The sequence below is a fragment of the Pseudopodoces humilis genome, chromosome 9, assembly GCF_049639895.1.
Source record: "Pseudopodoces humilis isolate 2021_Gansu_Grassland_sample_001 chromosome 9, ASM4963989v1, whole genome shotgun sequence".
NCBI classification, from domain to species: domain Eukaryota; kingdom Metazoa; phylum Chordata; class Aves; order Passeriformes; family Paridae; genus Pseudopodoces; species Pseudopodoces humilis.
Genome location: NC_142208.1, coordinates 14,504,614 through 14,531,151, shown reverse-complemented (window position 1 = coordinate 14,531,151; position 26,538 = coordinate 14,504,614). Strand labels below are relative to the sequence as shown.

The 26,538-nt window shown below is 36.4% G+C and overlaps 1 protein-coding gene across 1 annotated transcript in view; it reads left to right on the top strand.

Annotated features, from left to right (window-relative positions):
* LRMDA (leucine rich melanocyte differentiation associated) overlaps nucleotides 1-26,538 on the top strand; it is a 616,838-nt gene that overhangs the window by 12,690 nt on the left and 577,610 nt on the right. The gene's annotated exons all lie outside the window — the stretch shown is intronic.

Below are 26,538 nucleotides of genomic sequence, written 5' to 3'. Positions count from 1 at the left end.
CTATCACGATCTATGGAAAGTATTGGCATTTGGAAGAGAAATAGTTTGATGTACTTGTTTTAGTTTTCAAAGAATGTCAGTAGATTGAAAATAATATCTTGGTGACTGCTCCTGCATAGTCCATGATTATCTGGATTTTAAGACTGAAAACTACTTTTTTCAAAGAGCATCAGGGGTTAAAGAAAAGGGCATGATAAAGAGCACGTGTTAATCAGATGTATCATTATTACTTTCTGACTTCCTTAATCTCTCTCACTCTAAAACAGTATTTCCTCGACATTGCTGTTGTGAAACAAGAGCGAAGGACTGCAGAAATAACTGTTGTCTGAGGACAAGGAGCTTGGCTGAAGGGAAGAACCTGCATTAACTCTGGAATTATTGTCTCTGTCTTTTCCTCTCTGTTTTGTTGAAAGGTTATCTTCTTCTCACCTTAACACAACATAAAAGATTCTCAGCATATAGTTGCAGATGTGAAGAGCTTGAGTGGTTTTGCCGATTCCAATCACTAAGGAGGGCCTAGGTCCTCCAGTGTTCAACAAACCTGCTGGTGGTCATGGTACAAAAAGTTACTTGGCATTTGGCAGGAAAATCCTTATGGAGCTTCTGTTTATGCATCACTTGTTCGTTTTATGTGGTCTTGCATGGTTTGTGTCATTTTTGAGATCTTGCATTTTACATAGATCATCTTTACATAAATTATCTTGGAGTTGATTTTTCAGGTTAAAAGGACCATCTGCAAACCCTTAGCTCGTGCAAGCGTGAAAAGTGAGGAGCGTAGAAGTGCAAAAGGGCCATGTATTTTTCTCAGGCTCTGGATTCAGCATGTCAAACCCGACATGCTATACAATAATTATACTGTCTTTAGGGTCATGGTTAATGCAGTATTATAGCTCAGTTGCAGGCTTTACCCATGAACTGATGCTTGCAATTATGTGACATTTCATAATTTTTATTTATATTTTTGTTTTGTTTCTCCTGGTCTTTCCTTTTGATGATGCTTGCCTGAGTGAGTTACTCACTGGTAGGGCTGTAAGATTATTTCCTTTCTTAATACTTTATTTTGCCTTTTTAATTTAATTTGCCTGATGACTCTGTAAATGGAAGTGGTGAATGTTCTTTGTATAATACAGCCATTCTTATTGCTCATGTTTGTAGGAAACCTTGCTATGGTGAGTGACTACTGTGGTAGAAATAAGTTTTAAAAGAACACAAGTAAAAAATGCAAAATATCTAATGTTCATGGGTAGTTTAATCAGTCCAAAAGTCAGGGGGGTTGATAGGGTCTTGCAGATTGGGCCAATACTTCTCTTTAGGTGCTGTTTTTCCTGTGCAGTTGGTACATGAGCTGTATTGGCAGATAGTAATACTTGGATGTATGCACTAGGCCAGCTCATTTTTTTGATAGAAAGCATAGTGTGTGTTGGCTGCTGCTGACAGCTTACTGGCATTTAATGCACACACAGAGACACACACAAAATAACATCTTATAAATAAAGATCTTTAGGATGTATGCATATTTCCTTTATATGTAAGTATGGTATGTGAATTATATTTTTAATCCTTATAAACTTAGGGGTGATGCTCAAGTATTTTTCTACTTTGATTCAGCACTTGTGGTAGGACTTTGTCAGTGATAACCTTTTCACTTATAACCTTGAAGGAAGGAACATATTACTTAGAGATTGCTTGCAAAAAACTGCTCAATCTCTTCAATGTAAAATCTCTTAAAGTGCAAGAAAATGCAGCAGAACTGTCCTTGAACCATTTGAGATATGTGAGGTCCAAGACTTGCTGAAGTGCCATGACTCTTCAAGGCCATGTGGCCACAAAAGCACTGGATGAGGATGCTGTATTTTAGACTCCCAGGACTTTCAAGACATTTTAGTTGAAGAGATAAGAAAAACTTACCATTGTTGACCTAGTTACTTAAGTGATAAAGTATAGTGATTATTCTAAAGCACTTAAAGGCTGAAGAAAAAGTGTTCTAGACAGGCCAAGGATTAACAGTATATTGAATATTTGTAAAACTCTGCTTCCAACATAGTTATGTTAAGATAATTTGACAGTCCAGTGTGTGAATGTTCAAATCACACCTGCTCAAGGATCTGAACACTTTCTACCTATTATCTTGCACTTAATACACTCTGTATCTTGGACAGTGAAGTGCTTTGGAATAGCACAGAAACAGTCATATGTGAAGGTGATTGTACTGGAATTGCTCTGGGAAAAATTGTCAAGTACTTTGTTTTCTAGGAATGGAAACTAAGCCAACTGAGTGAGAGGCTGTATGTGTGTCTAGTTTGCTTTCTTCCCTCATTCTGTGCTGCCTTTTCTCCCCACTGCCTTAAGCCAGCAGAAGGCTGCAGAATGTGCTGCTGAGAGTTTGGGTGCAGGTGCGACATGAGGTTCATGCTTTCTTGCCAGTGATCTCTCTTTTGTTCCCTGTGTTGCTTCTAATGGGAGCCACCTGTTCGCTCTGTTCATGTGCAGTAGAGGTTCTAGTTCTACCAGGTGCACAATTAGTAAATTATCTGCCAATCTAAGTGGGGAATGTCAGAGGACAGTTCAGTTTCTATCACTGTCAATACTTTGGCTTCCTTTAAATAAGTCTTATCAAATAGTCTCTTACTATCACTAATAAGAAGGCTTTTGAAATGTGGATGTACTTCTAATGAGAATCTATCTCAACCATTTAATGTGGGCCACTGCTTTGTGACTGGATTATAGACTCTGCAACCAGAGGTGGTTTGAAACAAGAGGTTCATCTGCATTCAGATGATTGAGCAGAAGAAGTTTCTAAAATTAAGGAGACAAATGCATTACTGTACATTTTGTCTCACTTCCTAGTAATTGGTCAATGGAGGAAGAGGGAACAAATGTCTGTATTGAGCTAAAAGTGAATGGGCAAGTGTTTCTTTGTGTGTTTTAGTATAGCATATGAAAGTCTTGGTTGCTGTAGTCCTAGTATTTTAAAACCTAGTGAAATGGTTAAGTCAGCTTTAAGATAATCTTGCACTTTTTTTTTCTTATTTTCTTTCTGTGTGGGGACATAAGTATACTGGAAGCATTTAGTGTGGGTAGAAAAAGTAGCAGTAGAAACCCATCAAGACAGCTATTAGCTGTGAAGTTATTATTTCTATTTACAGCATAGCCTATTACTATCCTATAACATGGAATGAATAAATAATTTCTATATTGTAGCAGATACACCTTATTAGGCAGAATAGCATCAGAAATGGTCAGTAAGCTTCATTCTGTACACAGAAGCATCAAATGTTTCAGGTTCTCTACCTTATATTCAATGCATTATGATGTCATAATCTAAACCACATTTTCTGAATGACTCCCTGACTGCATATTTTCATTCTTAGAGGAAAAACAAAACTAGGGGAAAAGTTTCCTAGTTCAGTGACTTCTGCACCCAAGTAAGTAGAGTGAAACCTTATTCACACCTCTCTTTTCCCTAGTAAAAAAACACAAGAAAGTCTGCAAAAAAGATATGTAGGTACAAATATAGGATAAGGGTTTCTCTGTAAGTTCCTAAAGTCAAATATCTGAACTTAACCTCTGTATCAAGAAATTTGCTCAATTAAATTGTGTATTTGTGCTTTTCAAACCAATTGCAAAAAATAATAGGTGCTTCTTTTCACTAGATTTTGTATCATGAACAAAAATGAGATTCTTGATGTTCAAATTATCTCATTGACTAGAAGTAACCTTATTTGTGTTGTAGAGTGCATTCACATCTATGCATATTATGTAGAAAGCTAAGTGTTACTTATGCCCATCTTGTGCAGGTCTCTTTCTCTGCAAAATTTTAAAATCTCTCCTTGTCTTTTGCTACAGAGCACTTTATGTATGTATGTATGTATGTATGTAATTATTTATGTTAAGGCACTCATCTCTCTTAAAGTGGGCATTGGATTAGAAAGCAAATTGCTGATGAAATTACCTCTCTGGTGATTTCAGCCAATTCAACCAGAACTAGTGTATTAAAAAGAGTAAACAAATCTCTCCCTCTTTTTCTTGTTGGTGTCTGTGTAGTAGAGAGCTTTGACCCCATGTAAAGCTTTACATGATGGAATATTTTCAGATTCGTGTAGCTCATACTAAGGCTCCATGTGCAAACTTGACGGTGCCTTTCGGCTTTGCATTGTAACTTTTAGACTGTTATTTAAATATACTAAAATGTACCTTGTATCAAACTGCAGGTGTTGCTACACTTCTATTACAGCATGGTAACACTTGCATTGTAAAAACTCTGAGGCTTGTGAAAGAGTTAAGCAAAGCAGCCAGAAATGGTTTTCAGCTTTTACTTTTCAGATACAACCTTTTAAGCATACCTACATTTACCTGCAATGGCAATCGTTTTGCATTTTAATGACAAATCAAGTATGCTAACTTGCATTTGAAACGAAAGTGCCTTAAATGTCTCTGGCTGTCAGAATGAGATGTTAGGAGCTTGATGAAAAGAGAACAAAGAAGACAAAGTATGAAGCCTAGATACAGAGCAAAATGAAATAAAACCTTGTATGGCCTGTCAGGGGTGTCAGTTGATATTCCTATCTAAAGCACATTATAGTATTACTTTGCAGCTCATAGCTTACTCATCTGTCTTTTTTAATTCATCACATTCTAGCCCACATCTTTTAAGTCCCATGTGTCAACAATGGAAGAAATCTGTTAATTGACAAATGAGTGTCACAAATGTGAATTGGTGCCTTTACATCAGAGGCAGGTAGTCTCTGTTGTTTTTTGTCGGCTCTATTATTGGCATAAGCCAGTGTAAGACATCTGTCTTTGCCAGAATGAGAGATGACAGCCAGAGAAGGGCTGTCATTGTTTTAGTGCATGTTCATTCTGCTGAGATACTGTATAAAGATAAAATGTCAGTTAAAAGAATATGAAAAACTATTGGGAGGAAGTCCTTAAATTACTTGGGAAGGGGATCTGGGAATTGGTGCCAGAATTGAAATCTGAACGTTCCAGTTTGCATCTATCACATCAATTTAAAAATAATACTTTCTGAGTAACTGGGTCAGTTTATAAGGCATTTAGGAAAACGTTATGTTGTGTTGGCATAATTAGCTCATAAGATGGAAAGAAAAACATATCTTCACAGGATATGAGTTTATTACAAGTTCATTTTTCAAACATGTATAGAATTGTCTCAATAAAAATATGCTGTGTAGCATCTCTAGTGTTGATTTGCATCTGTTTTGAAATATTGAAATTGCTCCGTTCCAATTTCTGTTTCTGTTATAGGTCTATTTTAGATTGATGAATAACATAATGAAATAAAAAGCATAGCCAGCTGTGAGTTGATGAGACAATTAATAGGAAGAAAATTATTAACATAGTTTCAGGATGTCTAGAGGGTGTACAGTATATAAAAGTTACTCCCAAATCACTAAATCCCTTTATTGCAATAAATGACTTTTTAATCTTGGATAGCACAAAAGAGAGGAGGAAAATGTTTTAATGGAGGTGGTGGAAAGGGGGAATAGAATTAAAATGTCATAAAAGGCTGCCGTTTTACTTTTTACTTTATATCCAAAGTCATAAGAAAGGCAGATTGGCACTTTTATCTTCAGCAGCTCTTATAATCAACCCTGTGCTGTACAGGACACTCACTGTGTAACCCTCTCCTTCCCAAATGACCTGTCCCTTGGGTTCTAAATGACCTTGTCTGAACTTCAAGCAATTTTGAGGGCTGTATTGACAAGATCTGGTGAAGGACTAACTCTAGATCTGTGGGCTGGCTAAGTTGAAGTTTCAAGATGGATGTCTCTGAACAACAATTTATTGAAAGTCTTAATTTTGAAGTTACTTGGGTTTTGCATTTTAAATAGAGCTGTCAATGTAGTAAATCTGAGATGTTCTGAGTTATGATACTACTTAATATAGGTAGAATTGTCATTCATAACTTTTTAGGATTTGTGGTTTCTTTTTTTCATTTTTTTAAACTTGCTTTTAGCAACTAATAGAGTATCAGAAAAAATATCAAACTGATATTCTTTTTCCCCCCTCCCACCAGCTAATGTGGGGCTCTCAATTTTTTTTTAATCTTTGACTACTCTCTTTATCTCCAGATATCTCCCGTCTCTTTCACGTCAGTCCGTGGCTAATGTTGATTGTAATTTTGGCTTTAATTATTGAGACCAGTAACAGAGTTTAATACTTCTAGTAGATGCTAGTAATTTTATGACTCTTCTGTGTCTTAGGGTCTAAAAAGCTAAGAATAAGTAGCGTGCAGCTTCCTCTAGTTTAAAGCATTTGGATAGAAATATTGCTGCTCTGTAAATAAATTTCCTCTGAAAAGAATATTAAGACAGGAGGTGGTTTTTCTCTTCAAGGCCTACCTGTTTTTGTTTGGGTTTTTTTTAATTAAAAAAGCTAGTCTTTTCAAACTTCTTTGGAATTAATTTTGCTAGGCAATATTTTAAAATATAATCCATGAAAATTTAGTGTTTACTGCTTGTATACAAAGGTTTGTGAGCCTAGGGTACCTGTAAGCTTTTAGTGAAAGCTTTGTTCTCTCATTTCCAGCCTTCGTTGGTTCGAAGAGATGTTTAAATTTCCAGTCAAAAGCCATGCTGTTGGTGTATAAATTGCCAGGCATTTCTTCGCAGGCAGTTTTTCATCATGCTTTGAAGTTCAGTTTCCTTTGAGAAGTGGAAAGACAGTGCTGCCTCCATTTTTCAGATGGCAGAACTGAGTTGTGAGGAGGCCTTGCTGATTAACTATACATGCCAAATAAAATTATCAGCTCTACATACCAAGTTGCATAAACCACTTCTGCATGGAGGGACAAGTAATGGCTGACACCTGTCCGCTTACCAAATCTGAAATCCTAGAGATAGTTTATTCTCATGTGTAACTTGGCTGCACTTTTTATTATCTGATAGTAGATGTATCACAAGGTGGTGATACAGCAGAGATTAAAAAGAAAGATGAATTGCAGACTTAGAAGAAATTTTTGTTTCCTTTTGCTTAAATGGTCAATATAATTTTAGATATAACAAAGGTAACAGCAAAAAAAGATGTGGACTAAGATTGTATCTTCTCTTGTTTATGAACTTTCTTCCCTCTTTAACTAAAAATTAAGAGATGATCAGAAGGATAATTAGGAATACCAGAGCTGGTCTATAACAGAACTGAATTAATTTTGTTATGAAAATTCATATGCAGGACATACAGTTGGAGTTAGTTAAGTTACTGTCCTGTTTCATACCCAGTGCTTACAGGGAGATGCTGTGAAGAGACTGGAGAAAACATTCAGCTTGTGGAATTCTGCTTTAGGAGTATGTGTTTGTGTGACAGTATTGTCACTGTTAAATTAGCTCTAGAAAGGGAAGATACAGGAATTTGACTACAGTAACGTTGTATGTGTGTGTTCATACCCTCTGGGTGATTCCCTTCACGACTGCCAGCTGTCATACAGAATCTGAAACAGACAAAAATTTATTGGGTAGTATTTAGAAACATGTCAGTGGTAATGACTGGATCTCTGATTTCAATTATCACCTACTAAATTTAGGCTAATGTAGTGCATTCACAGACCTGTTGAATGCACTTGACATCATGTTTAAAATATTTGAAACTGCACTGGGTTTTAATATCATATGTTGACCACTTTCTTTTTCTTACTCACATCTGGTGCATGGCAGCAGGCATCCCATGTGACCTATAAAAACTTCAGTTGTGCTAGTATGAGTTTCTTTTTCTTCTTCAGATTATATTTCAGCAGAGAAGAAGACAATAGTCTGAGACTAGAATTACTTTAATGAAACACTGCTCTGAGATACGTAATTCAACCTTTCCCCCTCCTCCTGCCCAATCAGTATGTAAACAACGTTTTTAACTTTATTTCTATTGTTTGGCTTTAACTTTAGTTGCTTGTGTGCTCTTAAAGCTATTTTAATAACAAATTACTTATAGTCACTCTTTTTCTATATCTGGGTGAGATTTCAGGTGGAATCTGATTATACACCATTTCTTTTGTTACATTAGCAGAGATTAATGTTTAAATCCAAAGTACTGAGTTCTGCTTTTCTTAGTTTGCAAACATTTTATGTGCTATTATTTTAGGACAATTGAGGGGGATTATTTAAAAATAAAAGTTTATTTTTCTGAGTACTGCAATGCTTCATTGGAGTGCTTCAAAACAGTTTTCTGTCTTCTGATCTTGTACTCTTTCCATATCCATCTTCCTCATACATATTTATTGAATTTGTATGCTGATGTTTGCAACTCTGAATTTGCCTTCTAACTATTGAAATAGTAGTTATTGAAGTCATTTGTCTGATAGTACTCAGGAGTACTAATCATCACAGATTTTAGTTTGTCTCCCTGTTTTTATGAAAATATTACAAGCTTTTAAAGTTATATCCACATCTGCATGCAACTAATATAAAAAATATAGTCTCCAAATATGCATAGGCTACTTGAGTAAGTTCATTGTCCATATATTGATAGCTGCATAAACAAACCTGGGGAACTTTGTAAGAATAAATCTCCTTTAAAGCAAGATCCCCCTGCTTATACTAATTTTGCTTTGTTGTGATTTCTTATTTCTGGGTATTATTTCAGTAGTATTCTCAGTGGTGGTTAGCAGGTTCTTTTCCTGCCTAATGCTTCTAGACATCCTTTAGATGACTTCTTGTTAAGAATCTCAAAGTTGTTTTAAACTGAAATTATTATTAAAAAACCCTGAGCATGTTATCTCTGAAATACAAGGCACAATAGCAGAAACTTTCAAATTGGGTGTTGCAAACATTGCTACTGGAAGAGGAAACAGATCGTGAAGCTGGAATTTCAGTAAAGTTGAATGTAGGCCTTCTGGTGAAATATGTAAGGATGTAGAGCGTTACTGATGATTAGTCACTTGAGAATTTCTGGAAATGTCTTGGATGGTAAGTTTCAAGAATAGTTTCCTCTTATACTTATTTTCAGTGGATTTGTTTTGGTTTTGGTGTGGAAATTGTCTATAATGCCTTATAAATTCTCTGAGCCAAGCATGGATGCAGATGGTGCATCCAGTAGTTGTAAGGGGTCTACCTAGTGGCTTCATGGTGTTGTCAAAGTTATCATTTAAAAGGAGCAATGTTTACTATTCTGATTTAAGCTTGTCCAGTTTAAGCCTAAAACTCATAACTGATCACAACTCACAAAAACTATTACATGTAACTATTATATCCAGGCTATATATAATATATATTTATTTTCCTTTCATAGAAATGCTTTTCTTAGTGGAGGACCCATTTAATGTGAGCCTAATGTTGTTTTTATTTTTCCTTGGATGTTTGAAAAATGAAACTTAAGGCCTGAGAAATTACAACATATAAATTTCAATCACAAACTAGGAACAGTCTTAAGTTTTGAATAGCTTGCAGAACTGGTTTTGCTCTGTTATATATTTCTTTGGTAGTTTGAGATCTCCTGATATATAGGTTCTGTCCTGTGCCTTCATTTCTAGCTGGCTTAGTTGCAGAATGCTGGGATACTGGAAGTGTGCAGGGTGGTTATTTCACTTGTTTGGTTTGATAGGTTTTTATGATGATATATTGGTTTGCAAATACAGGGAACTTCTGTGCTGCTCTACTTTGCTAACCTTTCCCATTGCTCTGTACTCAGTTCTTCTCAAATCACTCCTGTGCTGCCTGACTGCTACCTTGGATGACCCAGTGATGGACAGCTGTGTTGACCTCCACTTTATTTCCACAAATTCTTCTGTTCTGTGTGACTGCAAAAATGTTTCCTCTGCTTCCAGGTATCTTATCTCACATGATAATGTAGTGCCTACCAACCATATGTTTCTACAGCATATAATTGTACTTCTGCCTTTTCTTTTAAGTCCATGGGACAGTTATTGATTGCTTTCAGTATATCAGGGTAGAACTTCACAAGTATGTGTTATGCTTTATTGTGTATCTGTTGTAGATGGTGCATCTGCTGTCTGCTTGCTGTGTCAGAAGAGTCATACTTGAAAACTAGTGGGGGAAAATTAGCATGTTGCTATTCTCCTTAAAGCTGATAGGTCTAATATAATAAAAGTGCATGTTAGGGTCATGAACTTTAAACTAGGAGGCTCAGGAATTATATTGCATAAGTACACAAATGAAGTATGTTTTATATATCTGTAGAGGAGGAAGGTAAATATCATGGTATTTACTATGATTCATGAGTATAATTCATGAGCCCCATCAGAAATAAAAATCTTAAAGTGTATTAAGCTTTATCCTTATGTTAAGGGCTATTTTCTGTTTTCTTGTTGTTTCTCATGAATGCTTCATCAACCATCATAGCCTTGTAAAACTATTTCTGTGTAATAATCAGAGATCATTGTGGAGAATTGTAATCAGAATAAAAACAAATTTTTATTTAGTGGACAAATAATAATTAGTTTACTAAGAAGAAGCAAAAAGCAGTACACAATGTCATAAAAGCCAAAAAGAAGGGTCAAAAGCAAAGGAGGTTGAATGCTTTTCTTTGATATTAACATGGCTTACTTTCGGTTCATGACTTCGTCACAAAGTGCTGTCCTTCTATTGAATGGTCTCAATGTCCTGGCATAGATGATGTTAATTCTTGTTTTAAGTGTGAACAAGTATTAATTTACTTCACTGAAGAGGAAGTAATATTGCAACAAAGGAAGTTTATGTTTGGAAACAGTAGAAAGTTGATATTGATACTGGCTTTGCATTTTGATAATCCTTTGTAATTCTTTTTCATTGCATGACTCCTACAGGAGAGTGCTGGTGGGTTATGTGAAGACAAATGTCTTAGGAACAAAAAGACCCTTTCCTGTCAAAGCTGGAAGATGGTTTTGGCTCATCTTTTTCTTCTTCTTCTTCTTCTTCTTCTTCTTATTTTTTTTTATTTTTTTTAAAATTTTTTTCTTTCTGCCCTCCTTCAGACAAGTCCAAGAAAACTGCTGGCACTGACAGAAGATGAAAATATGATTTATGCTGACACCATGTATTACCCAAGCAAATCTGTTTTGTGTAAGGTGGTTTTTATGGTGCTGAAATAAAGAATCAGTGAATCGTTCTTGAAGGAATATTGGTTCAGACTTTTCTTGCCTCTATCACCACTGCCCCACCCCCACTTTTCCTTTCCTACTTTGTCTGTCTTTGGAGATCTTGGCATTGATGCTAGCTATGAATGGTTGTTAAACAAATTTTCCTCAGTCCTTAAGCATAGCTGCTTCTTGTGGGTTGATGCAATGCAAGAATAATCTCTGCTGTGAGACTAGAGGCCATATCCAGATATAGTAGTGTTAATACTGATTTTCTGGCTCCCACAACATTTTGTTGCCAATTCCATTCAGAGGCAGTGAGTTTCCTTCGCTGACAAACTGTAGCAGCAGCATCTACTAAGTTGGGTTGGGTCTGCTTAAAAGTTGGGCTGTTTTCAAACAGTATTCCATTTGTGGACATCTGACTTAGTTAAACTGGACTTTCACTATCAAACGTGTTGGATATGACCACTCACAGTATTTGTTGAGATGATGTTTTCTGCAGCAGTAGAGAAGAAAGCAGGTGAATAAAATACAGACCATGTTCCAACATTGAATCAGTTAAAAAGAAACCTAACTGGGTAAGTTAGGTAGATTACACTAGTTTTACAGATAATTCTAGACAGTAAGGCTGAAAAGGAGGTCAGGTTAGTTATGTGAATGGCTGGAAAGATGTGATGACTTATAATAAGTCTTGGACTGTCATTTCAGCAAAATTCTCAGTCCAAAACCCAGTGTCATGGCTGAGAAACTGAGGCGGGGGGAGCTGGGACACCAAACATCTGTTGGCTGCTGGGGATACAAATAATTCCAGAGAGAGGGATATAAACTTTGTAAAACTTTCCTTTGAAGTTAGGTAAAATATGGGCTTTTACGACCGTTTAATTAAGTTCTTTCAATTTGTTGTAATTCTTAACTCAACTTAACAAGGAAATACAAAATACACAGAACTAATTGTGGTGATGTCTAAACTGACACTTAATAAATGCTGCTTGTTCCTTCCATAGTGGATAATAGTTAGCCAACTGCACTCTGCCTAGTGTCTGATGACCCAGTGCACCCTGCTCTCTAAAAGAAAATTGGCATAAAAATAGCTGTTTTTGCAACACATCTATGCTAAAAAGCCCCTCAAACCAATGGTACAACAATTGTGCCAACAGTATGAAGCTGACTGTGATGACTGTTCCAAATGACCAATCCTTTGTTTTTTAAATTTTTGTTTCCCTGTTGTGTAGATTTGACCTTTGATATAAAGTAAGTATTTAAACATTTTTTTTCTCTTATATACCCTTCTGAATATACCATGTATACATTTTCCTTTCCAGCTAATGCTGTTCTGTGCAGGAGGGGCAAGGTTTGCACTGACACAGCCTTTTCAGAAAATAGTTTGAAACTTGGGAGTTCTGTGTTGTGTCAGGCAAGATGCTTCCCATGAGTTTGTATGAAGTGTTTTGCCACTGCAGAAACATAAGAAGGAAGGTGCAGCTGTCCCCACAAAAGCAAAATCTGGTATGTGGAAGGGTTGCCCCTGAGCAAGGCAGGGGCTTCTGGCTCATGGTGAATTCTGAGCTTGTTCAGTGCAATGCATCGAATCTCTTGCCCTGCCTTTGCCATGAGTCACTGCTTTGCAGGGAGTTAAGAGTTAAGGTATCTTATTTCTGTACAAAGCGAGTGCTGCCATGTGATATGGAGTCCTATCCCTCATTTCCCCTCACTTCGAGCAGTGGTATGCTATATCTTACTTTGTAATTCTTACAACGTCGTTGTGATTGATTTTTATTTAATACGTGTTAGGCCTCAACCTTTCCCCAGTTTCTTTTTAACCTTGTCAGATTTCTCTCTGGTGTTCTTCCTCCTCCTATTTTGAAACCATTAAACTCTTGTAATATAAATTGATTTACATCTCAGCTTTGGTAAGTATTTTTGAGAAACATGGAGAAACTGATGCACGCAGAAAATATTGGGTTTTTTGGGGTGGGGTAGGGAGACCCTGAATGTTCTGGGCAGAGCTGTGGAGTCCTTGCAAACTTTCAGTCATCTTACAAGTTATTCAACATAATCTGTATAAAGACTACAGCAATGTTGGTAAGGATTATTTCATTGTAGAAAACATACACTAGCATAGCATTACTAATTATCTATATGGTATATATCTATGTATACTATGATGTAGACTGTCATGGCCCCTAAAAAGATGGCTATTTTTTTTCTCTCCAGTTAAGTGACAGTCATATAGCATGCACTTAATCATGTTCTTAATTGTTTTGTAATACAGGAGTGGAATTAATGTACTCATGTGCTTTGCTGAGTCAAGATCTTGGTGGATTCCTGTACTCATGTTTCATGCTGTTAACTCTCTACCGATGTTCTTTCTGTTAATAGTGATCAAGTCACAAAGCAATTATACTCCCACAAGCTGTCCTTTAATAACCTTTGTCATTTGTCAAAGTGCATTAGGGCCTTGCATATTTTTACAGAGAAGCTATTGGTCTTCATGAAGTAATAAGAGTGTTCTGATGTGCCAGCTCATCTTCCTTGCCAAATTGTTGTTGGTTCAGAGGGGAGCTCACTTCAGTTTAGAGAAATATCTTCTACCTCTTTCTCTTAGACCAAAAGATTTTCAAACAAAATTAAAATCTGAATTAGCAACAATCAACAAACAGTGCTCATTTGAACCAACTCAGCCTTCCAGTCCAGCAAAGCTTTGTTCTTAAGCTTTTCAATTATCTTTGGATGTGAATGTAACTTGTATTAAACTAGAAAAGGCATAATGATCTTCATATGCTAAACTTCGTAAGCATGTATTTATTATGCTACACCTCTGTATTTTGGGACTTACAATACTGCTGCTTATATTACAAATGTGTAACTCACTGTGATCTTGTCTTCTCCACTTATTTTGTTTCTTAAGTAAGTGTTATAGCTGCAAGCAGTCAAGGTGTATTCCTCCTTGTAATTTGCCAGCATGGAGTAGATACCTGGAGCTGGCACGTTCTTGAGTTACCTGCTATAGGGGAAACTACATGAGAGGGAAAGAGAGCAACTCCCTGAAAAACCATTTGATATTTTGTGAGCAGTCTAGTGTTAAGGATTAAAAGATACGATAATTCTGTTGTAGTTGTGGTAATTTAAGAATATAAGTTTCCCTTCAGTCCTGACAACCTTTTCATCAGATAGAGAGCTCTGATGCTTAGAGGACATATTATTGCATCTCTACTTCAGGGATTGCTTTCTCCTCAGTAAAAAATGTTGAAGCCTGGTGGATCACTGTTACTTTGTAGATGTGTATACACTGCAGTATTCAATTCTTGGGTACACATGGAGACACATAAAGAATATAGAAGCCAGTCAAACATGCTTTGCTCACCTCTGACTGGAGCTGGGATTTATCAGTACGTATAGCTGGTAATAAAAGTAGGCTGTGACCTTTTGAAACATGCAAATATATTTTACCATTGTTACTATTTAGAAAGTAAGGCTTTAACGCTGTATTCCACTGTCCTAGTTTAGGGCAAATTAGGGAGGAAAACTCCAAATGGGATTTCCCCAGGGAAATGCCCCCTCCCCACCAACTGGTCCGGGAAAGGAAAAAAAAATTCCTTGGAGAGAAGTGGAAAAAGCTGTTTATTTAACAGAAATTGAGTAATATTAAATAATAAAACCTCTTGCTGTTTGATGGGATGGCAAATCTAGGAAGAAAAAAGTCCTTTTCATGTGGTGTAGCTCGGCTCGCTCAGGTTCTTATCAGTCCGTTCGGCGCTGGAAAGTGCCGAGGCCCAGGCCCCGGTGGGCCACAGGCGTGAGTTCTCGGGTTTGGATGGGTGTTCAGTCCAGAGCAGGCTTGCACAGATCCAAGAAAAAAGGGAAAAAAGAAAAAAACCCAAAGGTCCAGGGAACTCCTCTGCCTCAGCTATCTAAAACTAACAAAAAGCCAGAGAGAAGCTCTGTCCCGCTGTCTGTCCGTGCTGCAGACACCACAGTCCAGGAGCGGGATGCGTGGGAGTGATGTTTTTCCTTAACACACTGCGCGCTTCTTCTTCCCCCTCTCTTGCTCTCAAAGCCAGTCTTAAAGGTGCAGAACTTAATATATAACATAAACTAGACGATTGGGGATACCAGTATCATAAAGTCACCCCAGGACATCCACATTTTTAGCTGTTCTGACAGAGTTAAACTAGAGACTGTATCTCCAAAATGAACAATATAATTCTCAAGAAAAACATTTAAATTAGCACGTAAGCAGCCATTACAAAAAGTTAACTTTGATGAAAATCTTTTGCTTTGTAGTCTCTTATATCTTCTTTAGCAAACATTATTTCTTTTTAAAAGTATTTTTAAAAATGATTTTTAATTGTTTATCCCACCTGTGCTACTTTATTATTGTAACAAACTGGGTAAACTCTCCATTGGAGAGGTTTCATTGTAATGCTGATGCTGTTTCTGTTACACGTGTTCTCTCTCTGTTGCTTGAGTGAATATGCACATGCAGGTATATACACATAGAATATTCTGATTTGTATAGGTATTCTGATGGAATTCTGTCTCATTGTTGAGCTGTTAGTCTCAATATTGTGTGTGGCTTTTATTTTTATATTACAAATACCCATTTGGCAACTGAAGACAAGAATTTTGTTGATGGATTAGAAAGGTTCAAGGTTCTTGAAGTTCGCACGTCCTGTGAAAAAGACAGGTCAATTTTTTCTCTCTGGGCATCTGTCTCTCATAAGCTCATAAATTGCTCTTGAAGCTAGATAGAAAAAATACTGAAGGCAACATCATATTTAAGAGTTTAAATGTGCTGATTGGAGTGTCTCAGAGTCTAACCTCAGGCAAAAGGTCTTGTGTTCAGTCTTTTTGACTGATGTAGAGTGGCCCACTGTTAATAATTCAGTGTTGAGACCTACTAAATGAAAAATAGGAGACTCATAACATCAGTATCACTGTTGATTTTTCCTAGAAAATATGAAATCGTTGTATTTTGATGTATGTTTCCATTCTTTACTCACTTAACTGTTCTCTAATGTAGCTACTGCATCAGATTTTTTTTCTTAATGAGCAATGTTTTTTTTTATATCTACAGAACACAGAGTTTGCCCTGCAGGACCTTATGTTCATTTTTAGTCTGCTCTATTTGTGTAGTAAATAAAAAATGAGTAGCATTGCCATTAGCCATTTTATATGCATTACTTCTAACCATGCTTGTGAGTAATCTGCTAAAGAATGTGCACATTCTCAGTTTGTAGCAAAACGGGGCCTGTAATAATTTAATTTTTAAAATTCATCTAAAATGCATGGTAACAGAAGGAACCTTTGTTTAAGCAAGGATTTTGATGTCTGTAAATCAACATGCTATAGGTTTAGGTCCAGTCTTTGTCAGATGCAAATGTGTGTTGTACTTCACTCTCCCATTTTAGTAGGTATAAGAGGTGAAATGCAGGATGGATCATCTCTAGATCGTCTCCTGGAGTTCTAAAGCTTGTTTGCTTTAATAAAGGATCAATATTTTGTATTTTAGAACTTCAGAGGTCAATTTTGCCAAAGATGTGTGGGGCAAACATTTCTTGTGTAACTTGAGGGATTGTTCAGTGAAGAGAATTGTTTTCTTAGCAAAACATTGCATCAAATGTGCCACAAAAAAGTTTTGAAAACTTATTTTTATTCTTGGGAAATAGGTGTATTTTCTGAAATAGTGTATAGTTCTTACAGATTTTACAGATAAACATTCTTCTGAAAGTAAATAATTATGTATGTAATCAATAGCTTGCTGAAGAGTTTATTTTTTTTAAGAGAATGTGAACATCAGAGAGTTAAACACCTGCTATAGGATGTGTAACTCATTCAAAGTTCTAAGAGCGCAGAAGCAATAGTGAGGAAAAAACCCCTTTCTTTTATTGAGTGCTATGGTACTTTTTAAAAATTGTCTGGGTTGACTTTCTGTATTGTTTTTCTTCATTATGCTTCCCAGTAAGTACAGAGGCACCTTTGATGGAACCATGGCATTGTATATGCTATCTAAGTAAGATAAACTCTTCAGAAACTAATATAATTATTCAACTGTACCACTTAATATCCAGCCTATGCATGGAATATATAATTAGAATAACATTGAAGGTCAGATTTTATGTGCTTGTGTTCTATATCCATGAAAAAAATATAAAAATGATAGTGAGGATCAAAACAGGTATTGAACTCTTAAGCATTTACTGTATCTTTGGAAATAGAATGAACTTTGGTAGCAGCTATTGTCTTGCTTACATATCATGTTCACTAGAATAAAGAGTTATAAAAGCAATCATTTAAAACTCTTCCTAAGCTTCCTCAGATCATGTTAACCTAGTTTTCCTGTACTAGTCTGAAACTGATGCTCAAACAGAGGAGAAGGGAGGGATAATTGAGCAATCACTGCAGCTTTGAAAAGTACTGATTTTGTCCCTGTTGAAGGGGGGGTGTTTTCCCTTCTAATTGCCTCAGAAATGTTACTGTCTGTCCCTCAGATGTCTGATCATCTGAGCTCTATTCAGTTTTTTGTTGCTGTCCACTCCTGTTGATTTTTTTTTCCATCTGCAGCTTATATGCATCCTGCATCTCATTAAATATACTAAAAAATTTGAATTATTCTAAATGAGATACCTGTAAATTAGTAAACCCCATTTTCCACGTGTCAGTGTACCACCTTTTCTCTTTGAACAGAAAGATTGTGGTTGGGTAGGGGAAATAGAGGAGAAGGGGGTTATATTTCCTTACAATTGAAGATAATTAGGTTGTTTTAGTTAAGTTAGGTTATCACATTAGCTATTAAAAAGTGCATCAGTAAAGTGCACATTGCACTTTCCCTGTCTCTTCATTTCCTTAGCTGATAACAGGGAAAAAATGTGTGGAACAGGACTCTCATTTAATTTTGAACTTAATAATCTAAAATTGAGCGTGGTTATTGGGAGTTCCAGTATGGGAGGTAAGGAGGTAATGAGACAAATTTCTTGTCCTGAATTTGGAGATTGTTTTTGTATGCATAAATGTGAATTTCCTTAAGGTATTTAAGACTGTTCCAGCTTTGCTATTGTGGTATATTAAGCATACTGTAAAATCAGAGAAATTTTCCCTGTTTTCTTGCAAACTGAGATGCCTCAGGCATGTTTGTGCTGCTTGTATGACATGTGAAGTAGTCTGAGGTAGCTTCATCAACATCTAGGCTGAAGAGGGCAGAGAGGACACCAGGTTCCAGTCTTGGTTTCCTATGGAATCTTCTGGGAAAAGTGTTCACAATGTCTACATAAGGAGCTTGTAATAAGGAGCTTGAATACTTCCTATTGATTAACGTAACTGATGTCACAAACAAATCTGGTGGAACAAAGAAGTCAAATGTCTAAGAAATCATGGAGTATCAAGATACTGATTTTTATCCCAATGATGTTTTCTGACTGTTACTTCCATGTGTTGCTCTTTGTAGTATGCTTACAAACAAAAGAAAAAAAACCCCTTTCTTTATAATGTAAAAAATTTGTAATCTAGGTAGGACTTACAAATCCCATTCCCTCAAACTGAAGCATAGAAGTTAATTCTTGTTCAAGGATACAACAAACTCTGCATCTCCGTTCCCATTTTTTACTTCTTTTTTCATTTCAGTCAGCGAAGAGAAAAGAATATTTATTGCTGGAAAAGGCCTTATCTGGCTATACCTTAAAGATAGATCCTAAAATCTGTTATTATTTCAGCTGCTTCATTTATCTTTCTTTTCCGTCTCGCTCTTTCCCCACAAGATTGGCCCAACATTTCTGAACGTTAGGGGAGGTGACTCTATCCCTTTTTAAAGCAAGGCACTTTGAAAAACAGGAATATAACTATTACTTGACATTCAGGCTGAGCATGTACCTCCATGGTTTCATGGAAGTGCTTTTTTTCATGGAGCCTAGAAGGAACTTTGTGAAGGCTAATTGTACTTCATTGATAGACCCTTCACTTTGCTACCAGATCTTGTTACCGTACTCCCTATTTTTTTAAATTATTTTTTTATGGTTTGACTCTCTCTCTCAAAAAAAATCTGATGGTTGAGTGAGCACAACCAAACTGGCAAAACCTTCTTATACCCACCCCCAGTAGCCATAAGGTTTATTAGCCAAAGTGATGAATAAGAAAATGTGGATGTTGAGTACATTACTTACCCCCTCTTTGCCCTATACTTGCATTTGTAAAATAGAGGCTGAAATACTAAACCACACCAAATGCTGAACCTTAATGCATGTTGGTAAATCACTTACTATTGCCAAATACACTACAGAAAGGCCTTGTTAATGTTACCTAAATTGTGTCACTGATCAAAAAATGGAATCAAATATGTTCTTGCTTGTGCTGCAGAATTTATGGTTCAGCATATTGATTTCTAGCTAGATGCTCTTACAACATGCTAAAGTTGGTAGGGTTCCGTGATAGCATTGCTGCAGTGTTTTATTATTAATCAAAGACAAAAACATTTCTGGTCCAAGAATTCCAAAGCATGTCATGTACTTTGGTATATAGAGTTAAATTTCTCTTCCCATGCCCCAAGTAAATTGCAAATTAACGCTAATAAATCACATTGCAGCAGTTGGTAAGAAGTGAAAGTATATTAATAATTAAATAGTTCTTTTCAGCCACCCCTCCCCCCTTCCTTTTTTATGTGGTGATTTTCTAGACTCAAAATCAGTGTATCTCATGCAGGCTATCTATAATATATAGTTGTTTCAAATCAGCTTTACTTACTGAGCTTTTTCTAGTAATGGAGCTCTGTCAGCAAAAAGCATATGCACCAGCAAATGATGAACGATGGACTTGTGTCAAATGGAAGCTTGAAAGGTGCTTCTGTAGTTAAATGGATTAGTCTGCACCAGAAGTTCAAAACTCCTCAAGTGTAATTGTTTCAGAGAAAAGGTATCTCTGGATTGATAGGGGAGGCTAAGCAATGAGAGCTGGAGGAAGAACTACTTTATCAGATGTAAGAGAGGGTTTACTAATCCACAAGAGGGATAGGCTTTGCTGCTACAAGATTGCTGGCTTGATGCTTCTACGAGTTTTCTTCTTTTTTTTTAATGTGAAATTTGTAAAGATTTTAATTTATGTCAGTGAAAGACACAGATATTTTGGGACTTTTTTCTTACAAAATTAAGAATTTCATTAATTATAAATTGTATTAATTAAGAATTAATTAATACAAGTTTAATTCCATGTATGTGGCCATGTGCAACAGTAATTTCAAAATAATATGTAACATTTTTCATACACTTTCTAAAAATGTTGGTTCTTGTTTCAGTAGTAGTGTTAGCTATGAAACCGACTTAGTCCGCTATAGTTATATTGCAGTTACACACTGAATAAGGTAATCATAGATTCCTATCTAAATGCAAAAAACCATGCATGTAAATTGTAAATTTATATAAATAATGTTCTATTACTGTTGCTCATTAAATATTTCATGATTTGTGTTGTTAATATGTCAATGTCATTCGGAAGAAAATATTTGCAGGGGAAGAAATTTACATTAGGAATTAAAGTTTTGAAATATTTTTCCTGTTTTTTTTTTTTGTATATAAGTTTGGCTATGCTTAAAGTCGGTGTGCCATTAGAGTGTTCAACAAAAGAATAGCTATAAGCAGGGAGGCTTTCACTTCTCCTCAGTCTTCCTGTTGTGCCAGTTTTTCCTTCTCTTCTGCTTCTTTGCAATTGTTAGCCTTCATGTGAACTGAAAGGTACTTCAAAACACTGGAAGAAAATAGTCTGAAAGCTTCATGCACATTTGCTTCATAGTAAAGAGAAGTGAAGAAGTTGAAGACTTTTTCCACTGACAGGTGTTTGTGTGTCAGAGCAATGAATGCTTTTGATGGCAAACCCACTTGCTTTTCTTCATTGTACTCTTCTTTCTAAATATTAAAAAAAAAAGACAAATTCTGACAACAAAAATTCTCAAACTGTATAATACAAAGCTTGCTTTATTTATTTATATTTTATAAAAGAAGGTATTTAAATTATTTCAGTGGCTATTCACTTTCTTTTTGTGTGGGTGAAAAAACCAGCAGTTGATCAGTGCCTAGAATGGTGAAGGCACTTTTTAGTTGTATCCTCATTATGATACAAAAAAAAAATTATCACCTGGTGATTAGTTGGTACAAAATGTCATTGTCTTACAGATTGCACACCATCCTTTAAAATAATATGAGTCCCATCTTACAGAGCGTGAAACTATTCTAAATAACCATTCTTTTTAAAATTTGTTCTTACATTTTCCAGTCCTCTTGTGTTAGTTTATTAGCGTGGCACAAGGCTGTTATTTACTTAGTTTATTACTTGGCTGATGATGGTAATTGAAGATTTTTTTGCAGGTGTTAAGTGTTCTGATCTTTGGTTGCTTTCATATGTTATGCCGTGCAATGCAGTTGCATCATATGGAATTGCATATGCATCAATGGCACAGTCAAATTGACCATTTGGAAGAGATTAAAAACAAGAGTTGAGAAAAATATGACTAAGTAAGCCTGTTCTGTCAAACATGAGAATAACTCTTCCTGTTTAATGTAAAAAAAAGTTAACTAAATAAATTAATAACCCATTTGGTTGTAACAAAGTTAATTTTTTCTTTCCAGTAATGGTGGAAGCAATTTGAATGATGGATAAAAATGGTAAAAAAGTGAAGTCTGAACTTACATAGACAACATTTGGCAGAAGTGCTGGGTTATTCATCCTTTCAAGAAATTGAAATAGATGCTATGTAAATTGTGTTGCAGACTGAAACTGACCCAGTAGTATAAAGAAGCCTTTTTTTGAAGGATATTTTTATCAGACCACAATGGGCAGAAAAAGCAAGTGTATAACTGTAGAAAATTGGGTTACTTGGAGAGGGAAGTGAGCAGAAGGCACGTTTAATCCAAACTAGCTGTTCTCTTTTACCTCAAAGCAATTTCAATATGTATGATCCAGTTTTTTACTATGTAGGTTCTGTGGATAGCTGTGAAAAATAGTTTCACATAATGGGTAAATGAAGGAGTATTATACCAGAATTTTTGGAACTCTTCACTTTTCTATACAATACATCTAGAGAGCTGTTTTACAACATGATTCGTTCCAAGCCTGATAAAAGTTTTCTGAAGGTCAGGATTTTGTTATTATCTTTTTAGTTGTGTCACTTAATGCAAAAGAATTCACTTACAGGACATTTAAAAGGGATTGCCAAGTAATGTGTCTGCCTTATTACCATTGACTCCTAAAAGACATGATTTCAGAAGGTTTCCACATAAAATACTGCACCCATTAGGTCCTGCAAGCGCAGGTGAGTGAGGAGTGTGCTGCTGGGTTCTTTGAGCCACGCTCTGGGAAGGGAGCAGATGTTTCCTGACATGATCCTGAGGACAGAGCTGCTGCAGCAGGCACGTCCCTGGCTGTGTCAGGCTCAGCCAGCCTGCAGGCCTGGAACAGCTTGGAGGCCAAGGTGTGTGCTCAAACACCGTGTGTGGGTTGCAGCTGGGGAGTATTAGGGAAAAGTCAGATTCATTTGACTCCTGAGAATGCTCAATCCCCACGAGTTTTGAAGAAGAGCCTGGGAAGACAGGTGAGAGGGCACCTGGACAGTGCACGTAGTGACTGGTGAGAATGCGCAGACTGGCTCCACAGAGCCTCTTGTCATAACAAAGGTGAGTCTTGCATTATGACTGTAGCTGCTGAAATGTTGCTGGCCTTTGTACTTCTCCTTTTTCTTCTGCCCAAAAGCTTAAACCAAATCTCTTTTAGAAGAACACAACTACAGGAAGGTGTGAAAAGGATTGTTCTCTGTGCTACGTTGCATAATAGCAATAGAAGTATAAATTCTGAAAAGAAAGTATAAGATTCTCAGGTGATGTGTAAATGTAAATTTTGACCAGGCTTCAGCATTGGCACAGTTGCTGTATATTAACCACCACCTATACAGCAGTGACATGTGTGGGACCAGGAGTGCTGCTTGGAAGCTAAGGTAGCCCAGCAAAAGGAGTTGGAGTGGAAAATAGGAAGATCTGAGTGGCTGAAGTGCTGCTTAAGAGATGATGAGAACCTTTGCCAGTGAGATGGGAGATTTCAACCTGCTCTGTCATCCTTAGTTCTCTCTTCAAGGTAAAAAAGTGCCACCTGGAGTCATGAAGTCACACTGCCTTTGTCTTGTGTGAAACTGTGCTTTGCCCTGTTTCCAATCTTTTCAGAAGTGGACTGTTTTCTGCCCGTCCCTGTAGCTTCCTCTCGATGTTAAAGCTATAAACCAGGGATATGCCTGAGTAGAGCCAGTCACAGATGCTCTGCCAGCATGTGACTGGTGTGCTTGAGCTTTATCATTCCTGCTAACTGACCCTTTCACTAAAAGTTTAATAGGGGATAAATTCACATGTGAATTCATAATCCCCTCAGTTGTGCCAGAAGGATTCCTTAACAAGCAGGCAACAAAGAGAATCTTATACAGCTGGATTTTTTATTCCTCCTCCTCTTCTTTCTCTTTCCAAATTTATTGGGTAGACTACTTCAAGGATATGTCTTTAACTGTCATCCCAATATTTATTTGTGCATAACCTAAACAAACAAAGGCAATATATTCAATGTGGCTTTCACAGCAGCTCTATGCATGGAATTGAAAACATTTTTGAGCTTTCAAGTACAATAGGTGGAAATACTATATTCTTCCAAATATTTATTATTTAGTATTTATTCTTACTCACTATAATGTAGAAATTGTGCTTTCCTAGCATGTATCTTTGGAACTTACATGAAGTGTCTATTGTGCCACATTAGTTCATGGGGCTCTTTTGCTATTTCAGAATTCTGTATGTTGTTTGCTACTCTTACCTAAAGAAGCCTGTAAATGCAGATATTGTGAGTATTTTTAGTATAAACCACTTTTAATCAACTTGGTTACTGTTACTTTGATTTTGAGAAAAGCAATTGTTTCTCCTAATGTTCTGTTAAAGCACCTTTAAAATGATGATATCATCACTACTACATTTAAAAGCTTCAGGGTTGCAGCATTTATTGAGCAGTGCTCATGGAAAGAGTATAAAGGATGTCTGGAGACTTTCTGCTTTTATAGAAAGGACACTGCTTTTTGTGGCCTGTGAAATGTTTAATTTTTAAAATCTGATATTCTGTTTCTGGCATGGAAAACAAGGAAATATGCATAATCTCTTTACAGTACTTGGTTTTTGAACCAAACCCTACTGGTATGTGCTAGCTTGAATGAAATGTCTTTCAAAACTCTTATTCCAGAGCCCCAGCTTTTCATAATTTCATTGTGTATGCAACCAAGGTTGTACAGAGATGTTTCTTCTGCTTAAACTGTTCCTTCCCTATCAGTAGGCATCTACTTTAGGGAATATTTTTTTGCTGTGAGACCTGCCACATTCTAAAGGTCTGTGTAACTTTAGAACTTGGCATTTCCTCAGCGGAACCAGTAAAAGGTGGCTTTCTTTTGCTAAACTTTAGCAGAAGAAGGATGCAGATGTCTTTGGCAGGAAGAAATCCAGGGTGAGTATACAATCCCAAGGGAAGGGGGGAATGTGTATGTGGTGTGTGTGTGAGTGTGATGCAGGTTGTGGGATCAAGAAAGTCAGCTGCATGGAGTCTTGGAACGTAATAGTGAGGTGTTGCTCACAGGGGTTGGTGGTGACTAGTTGTGGGTTTTCTTTTTTGTTTGATTTTATTTTTTTAATGTAATTTGAGAAATTGTGCCCTGAAATAGTTCGACTTCTGAAATACAATGGATGTGTTAATCTTGCAAAAATTCAGCAACAAATTTGTCTTCCTTTTACTCTCGGCTTGTTCTTCCTCCCTCACCTCAAGTGAAACTGTTTTAAGGACTGAGGATAAGTAAAATAGTTTTCCCCTTAGTAATTTGGAGTTTCAACATCCTTAATTTGGAAGGAGCTTTTTTGTATCTAGTGATGATTGTTCTGAGGTCTGAAAACAAATTCTTCAAATTTGGGCAGCTGATAATGGAATATTTTGGCACCTGCCATTAATGTATTTGAACACCTGTATGATTATGGGGTATGTTATCCAACCTCAGAAAGCTTTAGATCCAGGCAGGTCATAATAGCATTCAGATACTGGTTGAAGATGGTGAAAAGACTGAGATGAAAACATGGTTGTTTTTTTTTTTTGTTTGTTGTTTTTTTTTTTTTTTAATTTTAAATCTATGTTTTATTTATTTATTTATTGTTTTTATTTTATTTTTAGCTCTGTGACTTAGTGTTCATAATCATTCAGTATTTGGGAACAAGTAAGGGGTTCCTCTTAATGGAAGCTTTAGAAAACAGAGACAGTCCTGGGACACTTTTGACATCAATTCCAAACTGCTGTTTTCTCGTTATTGTTAAGGAAAAATTAACACCAGGTAAGAGAGCTGCATGCCCTAAAATAATGCATTTTAGTTGATTGAAGAACACTTGCTTCAGAAAAGCTGCTTTGGCAAGCTTGGAATTTGGATCTCTTTACAGATCAGAATTAGGCAGCAAATGTACCGGCAGTGTCCTGGCAGTCACTGAAAAGATGTGTAAGGACTTTGTTGCTGAAACTTTTGATCCTATACACTCATTAAATTCAAAATACTTACTTAATTTTATGATTCATATAGAAGTACTAAATGTTGCTGTTTTGGCAGCATTTTTCTTTATCTAGTACGGTGAATAGGAAGACCTGTAAGTATACCTTGTTGTAAAGGTATAATTTTCATTCTGTGATTTTAAATAATACATGGGCTTTCAGTATAAAGTAATAACAACAGTTTGGGTGATCATGTATTAAACTGATTGTTACAATAGTAGTTTATACAGTTTTCTTAAATGATAAGAATTTCCATTTCTGGGTATGGCTTCAGTGCAAAGTGTACAGTAGTATCTTAAACTGCTTGGAGGAGATGATTAAAGTCTTCCCCCAGAATTTAATACCACTGGATTTTTCATAGTGTCTCTGAAGTTCACAGTGGTTTGCATTGATGGGTAGGAGGACTGTCAGTCCTACAAATACCATTGAAATTGTACACTTACAAGAAATTTAATTCTTAATTCTTATTTCCTAAGTTAAGGAAGAATATTTTTCCAGGAATAGATGGGGAAAAAAATCATCTTTCTTTTCATGCTCTGAAGTAGGATGGGATTACTGGTTGTTAGCCCACCTGCCCCAACATGGTTGGAGGCCACAACCCAGTATCTTGTTGCTTCCCAAAGACTCTGTACCCTGGAGGCTCAGTGCTGTAATTGCACAGCAATGAACAGTTGGATGAGAATAATGGAGTATGTGAAAGGGTATCCCCTGGAAGGGAAGGCTTGGGATTCTCCAGGACTAGGAGCTGTGGGATCTGGTTTGACTTGGTAAACACTGCTTGTAGGCTGTAGTGGTAAATTTTCACCATGTGTTATTTCAGCAGGATATCTGATGCCTTCCTGTGTTCTGCTGGAACTGCTACTGTTCATTTTCTCTTGGGTAGATCAGACATAACTGAGACTGAATCCATGTTAGTGGCTTTACTTGGCAGCAGCAAA